Here is a 16,375-nt window from a genome sequence, read left to right as displayed (position 1 = left end):
ACCCACTCAGCCCAGCATCTCCCGCAGTCCGGCTTGTCTCACCGCAGGAGTTTCGGGGATATCCGAAAGTGAGTTCTTTTTATCGCAATTTCTTCCTCAAACCAATAAAGCAGCAATGACGAAGTGACATTAAAGAGACTCCAGATCGCCCATGCGATCCTTAAGAAAACATTGTTCATTACTGAACTGTCTTATATTTTCGTGATTATAAATTTCCTTTCATTTTCACCTTTCCTATGTTTGTGAATTATGTTGTACTTCCGTCAAAATATAGTTTTTAATGGATAACTTTGTATCCCAAAAGGATTCTCCACTGAGCCATGTTGTGCAGTGCCTATGCCTATGCTCCATAACCGTATCCTTATACTTCCCGGTCCTCCATCTTTTAAGGCAGGACCCCCTGGCCCTCCACCTTTTAAGGTAGGACCCAAAGTAGAGCCAAGTCGTCGAGGGCGGAAAAAGGAAAGACCATGATAGCTACGAATACACCAGAGCTGCAAAGAAAAAAGAGAAAGAGGAGAAGAAGACCCGAAAGTCGCAAGCCAGACACGAGCGTGTGTCTGGCTTGCGTCTGTTGCTGTCTGGCAAGCCAGACAGCAACAGCTGTTTCGGACGGACCCAGTACCCGCTACGCTGGAGGACTAAGTGTGCTACGGCAGGTCGCGGAACACCGCGGTGCTTCGGAACAATTTGCGTAAGCGAAAGTCGCAGCCGCTGTCTTTCCGGATGGCGCACCATACCGGCACATAGTAGCGGACCACGCACTGGACGAGGTCCTTCAGACCGCTGCTGGAGGTCTCGGTAGAGATGTGAACTAGGAGGAGGCGAGCGGCCAGTGTTAACCATCTGAAAACAAAAGCGAATATATCAGAACAATTCGCTACGACCTGAGCATTAGATCATACAAAAATTATTGCGCCCTTTTAGTGTATGTAATTATGCCGATATCCAGAGAACTTAAATGTGACGGAATACATGTCAACAAATATGCTAGTAAGCATAAATCGACCAGCAAATGATGCGACATAACACGGCACAAGGTATGATAGCAAGTAAATGCTCAACAGTGAGCACACGAAATATCAATTGATACTTCATAAACTTCCAACACTAATTGCTATAACTTCGAGAATAATGCGTTTTCATAATTACCTGACATGGTTCGATGGTCCGATTCGCCGCTGGGCCGCCACATTTCAGACAGAGCCGTTTTGAACTCCGCAGGGAAGAAGGTACAGTAGCTGCTGGTTGGTGCTCAGCTGCTGAATCAGGTCGACCGGCAGGTTTGGCATGGACCCCGACCTAGGCTTGAATGCCACAATGTCCCCCTTCCAGACCTCTCCGGCACAGGTCTTGCCGATGGGTCCAGAAAAAAGTTCGATGCCGTGGCCGTGCCATCCAGGCTCAGCAGCCGATGGAGGAGGTTCAGCTCGTTGCTGTGCATCTGGCAGATGAACCAGCGTACGGGTGACTCGGTGGCCAGCTCAAACAGCCGGAACACATCGCGTATCGTTTTGGTGTTGACGGCCGTGCCATCGGAGCCGAGCACGTTGATGTGACTCGCACTGCGGGCTCACGAAGTGTAGCTCGTTGAACGAGTACAGGGCGCGGCCGAACTCATGTAAAATGAGTCGCGTGGCGGCCGCCTGGCTCAGTGATGAAAACCACGTGTTTTTCGACGGCATTCGTCTGGCTCCGTGCGGCTCATGTAGCTCTTGCCTTCACGAATGTCGGAGTAGATGGTGGCCAAACCTGACTCATGGATTGCCTCAAAAATTTGACGAGCCGTCTCCTTTCTCGCGCTGTCTCTCGCGCAGCAGATCTTCTTAGGATCTACGATATTTGATTTCAAGTAGCCGGTCCGTCTCTGCTGACTTGTTGAAAGGCGTTGATGATAGCAGCAGCGGCCCGGTTCGAGCCACCGCAGCTGTCAACCGCCTGAGCGGTGTTAGTCAGATCGTTAACGTTATAATCTACAGTGGCAGTGGTCTCAACCGGAAAGAACAATCGGCGTTGTCGCCACCTTTCACCATGTACGTAGCCGTGTAAGAATCCATGCTCTCGGCTGACTTGCCAGCGATAAGACCACTTGGCCCCGGAACAGGCTCGGGGTCAGCACCAGCAGCCAGCGCTGGCCCAGCAGGCGGCGTCGGTTCAGCAGTCGGCGGGGAAGGCGATTCAGGTCCAGCAGCAGACACCACCTCACTGGCGCCCGAGCTGCCCACTAGCGGTCGACGCCCCTGGAGTTATCTGTTCATCCTCCGCACCTCACGAGCCTCCCTAGTCACAACCGCATCCCGGCCATATGACCTCAGGGTGAGCTTGCGGTGCTTGCACTGGTCCTTCATGGAAACTTCCTGATCCACTGCGCAGGCAACCAGGCACGGAAAGCAGCACTGAAGCTTGCACTTGCATTTCGCGACATTAAGAAGCTTGTTGAATTTCGCGGTAGCGGCGTTGCTGTGTCACTCCTTTTCTTTCCTTGATTTCTTGCTGATAGCTCGGTTGGGATGATATCAACCTCCATATCAATTTTTGTCACGTATTTTAGATTATGAACAGGGGCCGCTTTGCTGGTCCACAGAACCCTGATTTCTACCGTCCCGTTCTTGAAGATGGTAGTATTGGGATTCCTCTTCGATTCACTCAGCCACCTGATTAAGCTCAAGGATTTCCCGCAGTCGGCCATTGGTGGTGGGACAGTGGAGCCCGGCGGCTTATCACAAAATGTCTTGTGCGTGACCGTGTAGCTTTCGGTATGCTTATGCAAGTAAATGTTCGAAAGAAATGTTTCATTACCGGCAAACTTAACTAATAAAGCCATATCTCCCACGTAAAAATCACATAAATTGCAAATCAACATCACAATGATACGTTAGCAACAACAAACATGAGCCTAACACAGTCTGCTAGAGCATTCTTATAACTGCACGGCATTGGGTTTCACCAAAAAATTAATGTTCCTTACTAAAACGTCAGCTTAAAAGCTGTTTAGTATTGTTTTGCTGGTGTTCTTCATGATATCCATTTCATACTTAATCCACCAAGTGCCAGTAGTGTGGAAAGTGGCAGCTTTGAGGCCTGATGTAGGATGATCCCAGTGTGTAAAATAGGTGGCGCTAGTATCGAATACGGTTTTCTTGGCCTATTAAAGAAAAACTTCTCTCCCCCACGAATATCAACATTAGTGCGGTGCAACAGACCTGAACATTTTTCGTTTATGCGTGTGCCAAGGAAAAACTTTGTCGAAGGTGATTCCAAGAGATTCACTCCTTCCATGATACACCCTAATGCTCAATATGCCGTTGTGTTCACAAAGACAATCATGCGATGAAAAACCCACCATGTATATATTTGATCCAGTTAAGAAACAGGTCTGATGCGATCTGACCTCCAATATGATTTGATTGTCCCCAAGGCTCATGCTACCACTGGAGTGTCATCGTATCGTGTATGAGTGTTCATTCATTTTGTCAAATTCATGAAGTTCGCCATGGTATTAAGATGAGATTAAGTAAATCATTGATGGAAAGAAGTAAGTAGCTATGTGTATACACGCACACATGTATATATATATATATATATATGTATATATATTTGATATATTTCTATATATATATATATATATATATATATATATATATATATATATATATATATATATATATATATATTTATAAACAGGTGAGCCGACATGCAGACAGGTAGACAGGCATTTTTATTTATTGAGAAAACGAGTAAATTGGGGGGTTTATTTATTTGAGGAAGTAGTTATAAGCTCTCGTTTATTTCATTGCATCTTTTACATTATTTTCCCACATGTCTTTCATTGTCTTCAATCTGTCTTGGTGTTCATCACCATCGCAAGGAAGATGTTTATGGATTTCTGTAGTGTCTAACAAGGCTGAATTTGTTCGTTGTTACGTGAGCGGCGCAGCCTTTGAGGATAACGTCACGCAATTCTTTTTGTTCAGTTTTCCAAGATGTGTTATTAGTATTTCCGCAAACAAGTTTCAATGGTTCATGACGATTACGAGAGGCATGATTTTTTTAGTCTGTTTTGAGAAAGTGATCCAAAAATTTGGCGACATAATCAGAGCCAGTTTTTGTATAACCGTTTCTGACTAGTATTTGACGCAGCCGATCTAGCTCCCTACGGCGATCAAAAGTAGCCTCAACCTAAACAAAGATAGACTGAAGCAGACCGATTTAGTTGACTGTTTTCAATGTATGACCGGAGACTGTGAAGCCCGCAAAGTCAACTACATTAGTCTGACTGCAACAAATCTCAGCCGACGTTTAACTATGCACTTGCGGGAGAACATGCACTAAGAACACGTGCGCGGACGCACCGCAACATCCTACTCACCAGCAATGTGTTATTCATGAACACTGCCATGCTTGCGCATACCACGGACCATACGCGCCTCGCCACACTTGAAACACCATGCAGGAAAGACATGGTATCTATCAGCGTACAAAACAAACAACTCACACAACTAGCATTTAACGACATGCGACTGATACGACATCCCCCCCCCCCCCCCAATGCAAACCTACCGGAGGTAGTAGTTTTTTAAGTTGGTTGATGGAAGTGCATTTTAGATTAAAGCATGCAGTGTGCAAATGTTATTTTTCAAATGCCTCGAAAACACATTTTATGGCAATACGATAAAACGAATTTTTGTATATGGACTGTGATTGTAACTGCATGTCTAAAATATAATACTTTTGTTGGAAATTGATTATTGAGCTGATCGAAACTTTGGAAAAACAGACTAATTTTGGCAGCATTATTCATCGGCACTCCAAAAACGATGGATGCACAATATCAAGCCTTGAACAAACGACTAATGTCATCGACGCTGATTACGTTGTGATGCACAACCAACAAGGTGCAAGAGAAAACCTGCTCTTATACACACGCACACACACACACACACACACACACACACACACACACACACATATATATATATATATATATATATATATATATATATATATATATATATATATGGTGTATGTAGGCAGGAAATAGTCTATCTTTACCAGCACTATACGAGTCTTGGTAAAGGCCTTCGCACAAATGCATTTAATAATCTTTATCTGCTGTTGCTTTAGTTTTCTGGTTACGGCTGGCTGTCCATCATTAAGACTAAAATGCAACTCGCCGATTTTTGACATCTATTGGTTGACCTGATGTTTCGCAATTACATATTCCGTTTACAACGGTGTACACATACAGCATACAAGCGACGAATGTATGATTACATGTTACAGTTAGGTATGACCAGCAAGCCATAACGATTTGGTGTAATCAAGTTAGTTCGATCGTCAACTTGGATAGTGTCGAAACTAGGTGGCTGACATTTTTAGGAGCATCAGCATTTAAGGAGCAAAACACATGCTGAATAGTAAGATGCATCATCTACTGATGGCATCGATTGCCCCTAAATAAGGTGAAGGATGAATGAGAGGGTGCGTTGGTTGTTCAGTTCCCGTGACGATGTTTTGACTGTGGCAGCCTCCAAAACATTAAGTTTCCTATTGTTTGATATGGATTTTTAGTCGGAAACCAGGCAAGTGCAGATAAAGCTTACTAAGTGCACCTATACCATGGTCTTAAACAACACTTATAAATAATATATATATATATATATATATATATATATATATATATATATATATATGTACTCATAGCATCTTTGCATCCACAGATTTATTTACCAGCCACAGGTTACAAGTAAGATAAAAAAAATGTATAGCCCATAAGGAACATTTCTATAAATAATACAAAAGTTTCGAAAAAGAAACTTTTGAGATATAACAAAAAGCACATTGATCCTTAATCTTGGCACTTTTCCTCACGCTCAGCAATAACGCTTTTTGATGCAGTGATATCATAACGAAAGTGTGGGTTCCTATAACTTATCTTCTCTCAGTAAGACCAAGTCCAAAATGTTGCAGAAGTTTGCTGCAAAAGGAGACCCCTTGCACAATCACATGCCTGTGTGTTGGAAAAATATAACTCGACATTGAGGATGAGTTCAGTTCCGGATTTCTGACATACTCATGTCGGCATTTGCTTGCATATTTTAGCAATCACCTTTTTTTCTTCAGTCCGTGGAGACGCTTAGGCGTTGAGTGCGATGTTGGAGATTGCTATCAGGGTATGAGTATCACTATCAGATATGGTGAAACACCATCATGTGTAGTATATCGGACGTGATTCTGCACCTGTGTTCTCTGTACGGTAATGATGCAAACGAAAGAATGAGCTGCAAGCGTCAGATTGAAGGACGTCTTTTACGATGGCAACGCCTTATGTTTTTGAGTTTGTATCCACCGATCTGCTGTGAGTCTGTATCCACCGCTCGTTCCCATACCCTGTCATTTCCGTTCGTCCATTGCGAAATCGGTTTGCACGCATATGCATTAGGGTATACTGTTGTGCGATCGGTGGCGCATGTATTTAGTTGGCTACGGCTCGGGTACGGCTAGGGGAATTTGGTGGTCCTTGCTGTTCACGCTGCAAGAAGCAGAGTTTCCGTGAAAGAGGACCAGCCCACAGAGAATCATCTTTCACCAGCCCAGCCAGCAATTCACTGCTATCCATGCAGTCCGTCTCTCGACAGCCCAGCTCCCTCCGGAGACGCCCATCGGTTCCCCGCTAGCCCAGCTCAGTCATAACGCCCATTGGCTTCCCCGCTAGCCGAGCTCCCTGCAGGACCACCAATCTGCTCACTTCGAACCCGGCTTCCGCCAGGACCACTCACCTGGCCGTCGCCAACCCAGCTTCCCCACACGAAACCCACCGGCTCTCCGTCAGCCTTGCTCCCCCATAAAACATCCTAGGTCAGTCTTCAGCCCACCTCCGTCGTACCGCACCCGCCGGATCCCAACCAACTCAGCTCCCTCGTCCCGAAGCCACCTGCTCCCTGCAAGCCGAAGTCCCTCGATCGTACCCACCGTCGCGATGAGGACATGTGGCGGTCGGCCTGGGTGCCTTCCAACGCGCATAAAGCATGCGTTTTCGCGGCCAATTTCATGTATCTTACATTTTCCGATGATTCGGGTTATGCTCAGAGGCGGATACAAGTATTACAATGTGGGGCTGAGTGGGGACAGTTGCACCTTGCGTTACAACTCTGCTGGGTATGAAAAAGGACTGCATCGTGTTTCCCCAAGATCCTGCTTTCGCTACAAATTTCAGGTGTCTTGCAGCTGTGCTTTTCTGGTTGTCAGATATGAAATATGGAAGTGCTTAAAATGCAGTCGGATGAAATAGTCCATGACGTTTAAGGAAAAGGGGGAAGTTTGTCCCACTCTTGGGCCTTCGCAAGGACGCCGCCGAAGCTGTCTGATCTTTTGTAGAGGCTGTTCGGACCCTCAGTTTTATATGGAGACCCGGTCCGCTAAAATCGGTAACCATATAGCCCGATATGGCTGGAAAATGATGTAAATAAAAAATGAGCTGTAAATGCGGTTGTTTCCACAACGATCCTCGTTGTTTTGTTACATTCCATCACTTACGTCTCCGTGAATTGAGGCGTTTTCTACAAACACAGTTCGCCCACAAGTACATGATGGGTACCTTTGGGTTTGGGTGAACATCTATACTAATTTACAGTGCCCGACGTGTTTGCACGGCCGATATCCTCAGCGCGATACCATGGCTGACCGCGGAACGCATTCATGTTTACTCTCCGAAGCATATGTTAGAGAGTGCTTCACATTTCTGTGGGGTTTTGAACTGAAATAGTTATCTTAAAGATCATTCGGTGCCGCCTGTCTTGAGACCTAAACCATTTAGTTTCGGGACTACATGCCAGCGAATATAAGCGGCCTATTTCGGGGAGAGTATTTCAGGGTCATCTTGGCATTCATGACGTCTTGATGATGTCACTCAAATCTTGCCACAAAGCCGTGCGGTGATTCAGACGAATAAAGTATAATAGTGGAGTCGTTCATATCACGCGTTCTTGAACACGTTTTTTGGATATAACGGCCATCGGTTGGCTCTCAATCAATGTGCAAGGTGCGATGATGCATCATCATGATGATGGACCAGCAATGATGTATCGAAGAGCATACTAAAGTTGTTGAGTGGAATTCTGATGAATGTTATTCACGTAGATAAGACAGTAGGAATAAGCTTATTCCTCAGAGAAAAAGAAAGAGAATGGAGATAAAGATGCATTGATATTTCGGTAACATGCCTGCATCGAAACGAGCAGCGAAATAGATTCACTTCTGCTATCTGTCTGTCACGTACTGCATGACGCTTAAAATCTGCGTTTGCTGCTACTGACTCCTCGGTCTTCAATTCTTAGTCACGCAGCCGGTCGCCATGTTTCGTGGCCGGCCGGGGCAGTGTGGCCCGCGAGACGGGCACTTGGCGCTGGTTGCCACAGCGGGGAGGTTGTGTGAGCCTTCCCACTTTGTCAGATGATGATTTGAAATACAGGATCACCCGACCGATGCGTTTGTCGTGAATGGATTTGAAGGGAGTGAAATGCGGGAGAGCGCGCGTTGAAAAGACCCAAAAGCCCTCCTGACCAGGTGCACGAATGTCGTGTTAGACTGTAGATCTGTTTTGCGGATCAGGTAGAACCGTGATGGCGACGCGCTGCATGACATGTAGAGTGAGAGCTCTGTGTACACCAGAAGTGAGGCTTCTATTGCGTTGAGAGGTAATGGGGTCCGTCAGAAGACGTGGATTGATCAAGTGCGCTTGGCACGAACGTATGAGACAAGCCGACTGAAATAGAGGAAGGTGTAAGATGGGCAGGGTGAACAACAGAAACGGGATGTTTTGAAATCTAAAAACTGCATATCGTTGACGTGCTTTCAGTGGCAAGCAATACATCCCTTTCTGTCTCGCACCTCCAGCTCAATTAGGGGTCATACAGACGTTATCTCTTTTATACGTTACGTTTAAGGCAGTTTTTCCCAGGGAGAAAGGAGGAGGTTGCCCAGGCTCGCAGTGCGTGACGATGGGGGAGGGAGGGCTGAAAACGGCCGTAAATGCCTGACGTAAGTTGTGGATGACTCGTTAGCACCCAAAAACCATCCCGCCCCGGGGAACGCATCGCGGCCGACGTGGATGGATAAGAGTGCAGTGTTGGTCGCCAGCGCCGTCGTCATATCGGGCAGCTGTCAGACAGACTGGGCACGGGACACGGGACACAGGAAGGCGTACTGGTGGCCATAAAGCAATAGTCAAAGCGAACCGGTTGGCCGGCGTATTGGCGACTACAGTAACTTTGCCACCAGCTAAGGTCGGGAACGAGGGGAGTCGGCTTACTGCGGTGCAGCGCACGAGCTGGGGAGCTGTTAGGAATTCATAGGTTTGGCGGATAGAGGGCATCTGATGGTGACAATGAAAACACGTGTGCCGCTGATTGTTGCCAGAGGGTGGTCGCGCATCACCTCACAAATGCAGACAAGGTGCTACTCGACGGGTTCATTTTGGGTGCATGCGAACCAAAGTTAACTCGCATCGAACAAAATATGTCGAGTTCGCGAATCTTCTAGGCATACATAATCGAATCCCCACCCGGCATATTGGATGCTCCGGTCTTTTTTAATCGGTGCCTTATCTTGGGCTGGCGCGGCTTCCTGCGTTTGTAATGAGGCCAAGGGTGAATCATTTCGGGCCTCTTGTCGACCAACAGGGCGTGATGTTGACCATCTTGAGCCTCTTAAATGTCAGATGTTTTCTCCTACGTGACTTAACCTTCGCCCTGGTAGGATGGAGAGATAGTGATACCCCCCCCCCCCCCCCTAGGGCAGCGTCCTAGAATTGCCGACTTTGGGTGTAACGCAACACCCTATGAGGAGGAATTTTTCACTCCTTTTCTCCACATTTTAAGTTTTTTTTTATTCAGTTCATTTTTTACTCCTGCATGATATTGTCTAATCGCACATGCCAAACCCATATTTCCCTTTCTGAGGCTTTCAGATGTCATCCAAAACTGAACTCATTTTAAACCACCAAGCATAGTAAGCCTCCACAGAACATGGACATCTATGGCTATGTCCTGCCTCACCTGCATCTGAATCATGTCTATGTATGCACAGAGCAAGGGCTCCAGGTGCCTTCAAGCCTAAGAACCCCAGCGACTCCAGCCGCTTGCATGCATCAAGGTTGGTTTGTTTACAAAATGCATCACAATCGGCAACTGTGTGCCAAATGCAAGGTTTTCACGCATCCCTTTTTTGGTCTCACCACTACCCCACGAAAGCAGAGCCTGGTGCAAACACCACGTCCGTCCAGTCGGCACCACATTCACATTCAAGTTCAGGTTCATATTTGGGATTCAGCGGACTCCTCAAATTGGCCTGAAACTTTGCACACAGATGCAGTTTAATCTCCTGACCACGATAAGCACAAAGTTCAGACCGGTACGCCCTATTATAAAAGATATATCGATATGAATGATCAAAATAAAAAGGCGCACTACTTCAATTCTTTCTTAACTCCGCGTGATAGTAGATATTGACCCCTTGATAACGGCAAACACAAAATCTTGAACGTGCACGCTCTATGAAAAAAGTTGTAGCTGTTCTAATGTCAAGGTCACGAATGCAACACGTATTGCATTTTATCATTTTTGACTCAGTTTCATATCCGATATTCAGTTAACTCCTCAAATTGGCCTGAAACTTTGCACACAGATGCAGTTGGATCTCCTGAGCACAGTGAGCACAAAATCTCGGACCGGTACGTCCTATTACCGGAGATATCACAATATGAAAGATCACAATAAAAAATGGGGACTCCTTCACTCGTTTCCGAAATCCGTGTGTTGGTACATATAGCCTTCTGATCACGATACACAGAACAATTGGGACGGTACGCTGTATCAACAAAGTTATAGCTTTTGAAATGCCAAGGCTGCCAGGGTACGGTAAACATGCGGCATGGATCACATTTTCTTCATTCTTGACTCATTTTCATATTCGACATTCAGCGGATTCTTTAGATTAGAGTCAAAATTTCTGGATACATGTAGCGTATTTTTCTCAGGATAATGAGCATAAAATCTTGGACTGGTACGCCCTATCACTGGAATATACCAGGATGAAAAATGCCAGCAAAAATGGCGGACTCATTCAATTCTTTCCAAACTCCGCAAACTCACAGATATTGACCTCCTGATTACGATCAATACCAAACCTTGGACCGATGCACCGTATTAGTGAAGTTACACCCTTTCCAACGTCTAGGTCGCCAGGTCAAGATTTACCGCGTTTTCTTTAACTTTGTACGTTGGTTGAGGGCCACATTCATTCGGTTCGGCGTACTCTGGTTTGTTATCGCTGGTATTACCGCGGTCGTTCGGGGTAGGATGTTGTTGGATATATCTCATTGTGGGGAACCCCCAGCTGCATTAAGCTCACATTCTGTGTTCCCTGACAGGCTAGACATATATCTTAAATGGTTGTTGCGTGATGCGGTACTATATTGCTTTGTTTTCCGGAGGTAAAGGAGCCAGACCTGCGAACGTCCAGAGGTTTCCAAGGCTCACGCTGTTTTTGACCGGTTAATAATCTGTTACCTGTCTTGTTACTACGATATACATACTTCAAATGCACCCCTGCCCTGGGATCTAGCCCTTGGAATGTCTGGCCACTGTTATGTGGAATGTCTTGATGGGACCCCCAGTAATAATCTTACCATGCTGTCTGTCTTGTGATGTGGCTTATGAGCATCACCATTCACCACTAGTAGCCCGACTTTGTGATGTGGAATATGGGCATCAACATCCCCAAATGGTAACCTGGCCTTGTGATGTGGTTTATGAGCGTCACCATGCGCCAATGTTAGCCTAACCCTGTGACCTGTTATGTCACTATGCCTTGAGATGCAGCTGTCATCTGACAATGACCATACATGGTGCAATGCCATGTGGCAGAGGGTTCCGAGCTCAAGCTGTCCTCTACTGGTGACCATTCTCCATTATCTACCCTGGTACTGTGCTATTGTGTATTGCGATCCAGAGTTTGGCGTGGTTTCCATTAGTTACGTGGCCGGTGGCCTGTTTTGTGACGGTTTTGTCTTGAGCTTAACCTGTCCTCCATAAGTGGCATGGCTCCATAACCTAGCCTGCTTTGTTGAGCACAAAGCTTGAGCTGTGCTCCAGAAGAGATCAGACCTTCTACTTTGGACTTCTACTGCCACTGGAGTGTCAGGAGCTCCAGCTGTCTCCCATCATTGACCTGACAGTGACATCCTGTCACTATGGTATCTTAACCACAGTGACAGTATGTCACAAGGGCGGGTCAGGGCCTTGGAGAAATAGAAGATCTTCAAAATACACTTTACTACACCTAGAAAGCAATCTTGATTATGAGGCCACCTTTGTGGCATAGTTGCCGATGCTCTACATCAGAATGTGCAATGCTGTGTTGAGGAGGATGTTTGCTGACCCCTGAGGCCCTGTTATACACAAGGAGGCCCTTTTCTGGGTTGCGGGGCACCCTCTGTATTCAGAAGATCCATTTTTTAATGGAAGATCCCTTTCCTGCATCATTTGGGATGCCCTGTTGTCCAAATCACGATGCCCGATTTTCTAAATCAAGACGCTGTGTTTTGCTATAACAAGACCACTGGAGTAAATCTGGCGGCCCCTTCCTGAATCACAAACATCCTGATCTGGATAAGGAGGCCCCTTTAGGCATCAGGGCCACTATTTGATGTCAGAAAAATCCTTTGCTGGATGGTGATAAGGCCCCATCCTATTTTGGTGAAGGAATACATGCCCTGAGCACCCCTCTCCCTTGAATATCACTGCTTAGAATGCTCTATAGATGTCCTGTTTACCCCGAAGCTTGTAGTACAGCAATGCATGACTCCTCGCTGCTGCCGCCCCCAGATGACCCGATCCCCTGGCTTGTCTTTTTGCTGTGGTAGCCGGAGCTCCAGCCACCTGTTCGCTAGTGGTGACTCAACCCTGACATCGTTCAGAGTTCCACCTCCCTTCCACCAACCATCTGATCACGTGACCTATAACTGGGGTGTCTGGGGCCCCTCCTCTCCTCCAGTGTCGTCCTGACCAGGAAGCTCACGCTGCAACGGCAACGAGCTCAGAACAGTAGCCGTGATGTCGAAGCTCCAAATGTCCACAAGTGACCGGACGACATGAACTGTCTTATTGTGGTGGTAACCGGAGCTCTAGCTGCGCTTCACCAGTGGCTTGACTGCACTGTCCGTCCTGTTGCAACAAAGACCGCAGTTCTTCTTATCCTCTAGCTCGTCACTGCTGGCTTTGTCCAGTGGCCTGCTACCACTGGCATATAGAGCTCGAGCTGCCTACTAACAGTGATGCCGCTAACAGGCTCGAGACCTGCTCGTTGAGAACGGGTGAATAACGCCGCTGCACGGCAGGCCTGGGCCCGCCACTGCCCAGAGAGAGTGTGTGCGATCTGGTAGCTGCGATCCGCGGTGCTCGGGTGGCCCGTGCAGGCTACATGTGCGGGCCACATGCCGGTGGACATGGTTTGGAATGCGCAGCTGCTCGGTGCGTTCTTGACCGCTCTCTTCCAGTAACTTCCCTGATCGCGTGACCTGTAACTGCGGTGTCTGGTGTTCCATTTGTTTCCCACCAGTGACGTAATGAAATGCCTAGTCCTGTTACATTGGTTTCCGGAGTTTCAACTGTCTTCCACTGTTGGCCTGACCACGTGACCGAACGTGCGACAGCGGCACTTGGTGCCCCATCTGCCAAAATGGCCGCATGTCCTCCCCCCCCCCATTGCTGGGATATTGGGAGCCCCAGGTGTCCACAAGTGGCCGAACGACATGACCTGTCTTGTCGGAGTGGTGTTCAGAGCTTAAGCTGCCGTACACCAGTCACCTGACCGCGCGACCCGTCTTGTTGCAACAATGACCGAAGCTCCATCTGTCCTCCAGTCCCCCACCATTAGCCTTCTCTCGTAGCCTGCCATCACTGACGTCCGCAGCTTGAGCTGTCTACTAACAATAGTCTGCTAACCCTGACCCGCCCCGGCACACGTTTTTTCCTTAATCCCGTTGTCGCCCAACGCTGACTGTGTGGCCTGCAACAATGACCGGAGTTTCATGTGTCCTTCATTCCTCCACAACTGGTCTCGCCCGTGGCCTCGTACCGCTGACGTCGGAAGCTCGAGATGTTTGATGGCAAAGCCTGCTGGGCCGCTGTTGATCTGACCGCGTGACCTCCCCGCCTCTGCGGGGTCCGCAACTGGTATTGCCTTCCGTTGGTGACCTTACGCTGCGATCTGGCTTTTTAAGGCAGTACCCAGAGTTTAAGCTGTGCTCCACCAACTAGCGCGATATCGCAGCAGTAGCTGCGATGTCGGAGCTCCAAACATCCACAAGTGACCGGACGACATGACCTGCCTTGTCCTGGTGGTAACAGGAGCTCTAGCTGCCCTCCAGTAGTTGCCCGGCCGCGCTGCCTGTCCTGTTGGGTCCTGAGCTCAAGCTGTCCTCTACTGGTGACCATGCTCCATTATCTACCCTGGTACTGTGCTACTGTGTATTGCGATCCAGAGTTTGGCGTGGTTTCCATTAGTTACGTGGCCGGTGGCCTGTTTTGTGACTGTTTTGTCTTGAGCTTAGCCTGTCCTTCATAAGTGACATTACTCCATGACCTGGCCTGTTTTGTTGGGTACAAAGCTTGAGCCGTGCCCCCGAAGAGATCATACCTTCTACTTATACTGACACTGGAGTGTCAGGAGCTTCAGCTGTCTCCCATCATTGACCTGACAGTGACATCCTGTCACTATGGTATTTGGACCATAGTGACAGTATGTCACAAGGGCAAGCCAGGACACTAGAGAAAAAGAAGAGGTTCAAAATACCCTTTACTACACCTAGAAAGCCATCCTGATCACGAAGCCACATTTGTGAGTATAGTAACATAACATAATAGCCCATGCTCTACATCAGAATGTGCAATGCTGTGTTGAGGAGGATGTTTGCTGACTCCTGAGGCCCTGTTATACACAAGGAGGCCCTTTTCTGGGTTGCGAGGCACCCTCCATGTTCAGGAGACCCATGTTTCGAATGGAAGATTCCCTTCCTGCATCATATGGGATGCCCTGTTTTCCATATAAGGATGCCCGGTTCTCTGAATCAAGATGCTGTGTTTTGCTATAACAAGACCACTGGAGTAGATTTGGAGGACTCTTCTTGAATCACAAACATGCTTTTCTGGATAAGGGGCGGCTCAGCATTTAAGCACCAGTGGCCCCTATTTGATGTTCCCATCCTATTTTGATAAAGGAGCACATGCCCTCAGAATCCACCTCCTTTGAAAATGACACTGCCTAGGATGCCCCACCCCCATTGAGGACACCCCTTGGAAAATCCTGGGCTCCAGCTCAAAATCTATTGCGCCACCCCTGGTATCATGTTGTTCAGAGTTTCAGCTCCCTTCCACCAACCATCTGATCACGTGACCTATAACTGCGGTGTCTGGAGCCTCCCCTGTCTTCCAGTGTTGTGCTGACCACGAGGCTCATTCTGCAACGGCAACGATGTCTCAACGGCAGCTGTGATGTAAAAGCTCCAGATGTCCACAAGCGACCGGAAGATATGACCTGTTTTGTGGGTCCGGGGCTCCAGCTGCTCTCCACCGGTCGGCTGACCGCACTGCCCATCCTGTTGCAACAGAGACCGCAGTTCTGCTTATCCTCCAGCGCTCCACTATTGGCTTTATCCAGTGGTCTGTTATCACTGGCGTCTGCTGCTCGAGCTGTCTGCTAACACTGGTCCGACCTCTGACCTGCCCGGTAGAGACGGGGTGAATAACGCCGCTGCACGGCGGGCCTGGACCTGCTATTGCGCGGAAAGTGTATACGACCTAGCAGCTGCGATCCGCGGTGGTCGGGTGGCTCGTGCGGGGCAACATGCCGGCGGAAATGGTTTTGAATGTGCAGCTGTTTGGTGCGCTCTTGACCGCTCTCTTCCACTTACTCCTGTGATCACGTGACCTGCAACTGCGGTGTCTGGTGTTCCATGTGTCTCCCACCAGTGACGTGATGAAATGCCTAGTCCTGTTACATTGGTTTCCGGAACTTTAGCTACCATACACCAGTCACCTGACCGCGCGACCCGCCTTGTTGCAACAATGACCAAAGCTCCATCTGTCCTCCAGTTCTCCATTAGCTTTCTCTCGCAGCCTGCTATCACTGACGTCCGCAGCTTGAGCTGTCTACTAACAATAGTCTGCTAACCCTGACCCGCCCCGGCACACGTTTTTCCTTAATCCCGTTGTCGCCCAACGCTGACTGTGTGACCTGCAACAATGACCGAAGATTCATGTGTCCTTTATTTCTCCACAACTGGCTCTGCCCCGTGGCTTTTTATCACTGACATCAG

The sequence above is a fragment of the Pollicipes pollicipes genome, unplaced genomic scaffold (genome assembly GCF_011947565.3).
Source record: "Pollicipes pollicipes isolate AB1234 unplaced genomic scaffold, Ppol_2.1 Scaffold_7261;HRSCAF=8764_pilon_pilon_pilon, whole genome shotgun sequence".
In the NCBI taxonomy this organism is placed as follows: Eukaryota; Metazoa; Arthropoda; class Thecostraca; order Pollicipedomorpha; family Pollicipedidae; genus Pollicipes; species Pollicipes pollicipes.
The sequence above is the reverse complement of the archived record's forward strand: the minus strand, read 5'-3'. Positions refer to the sequence as shown.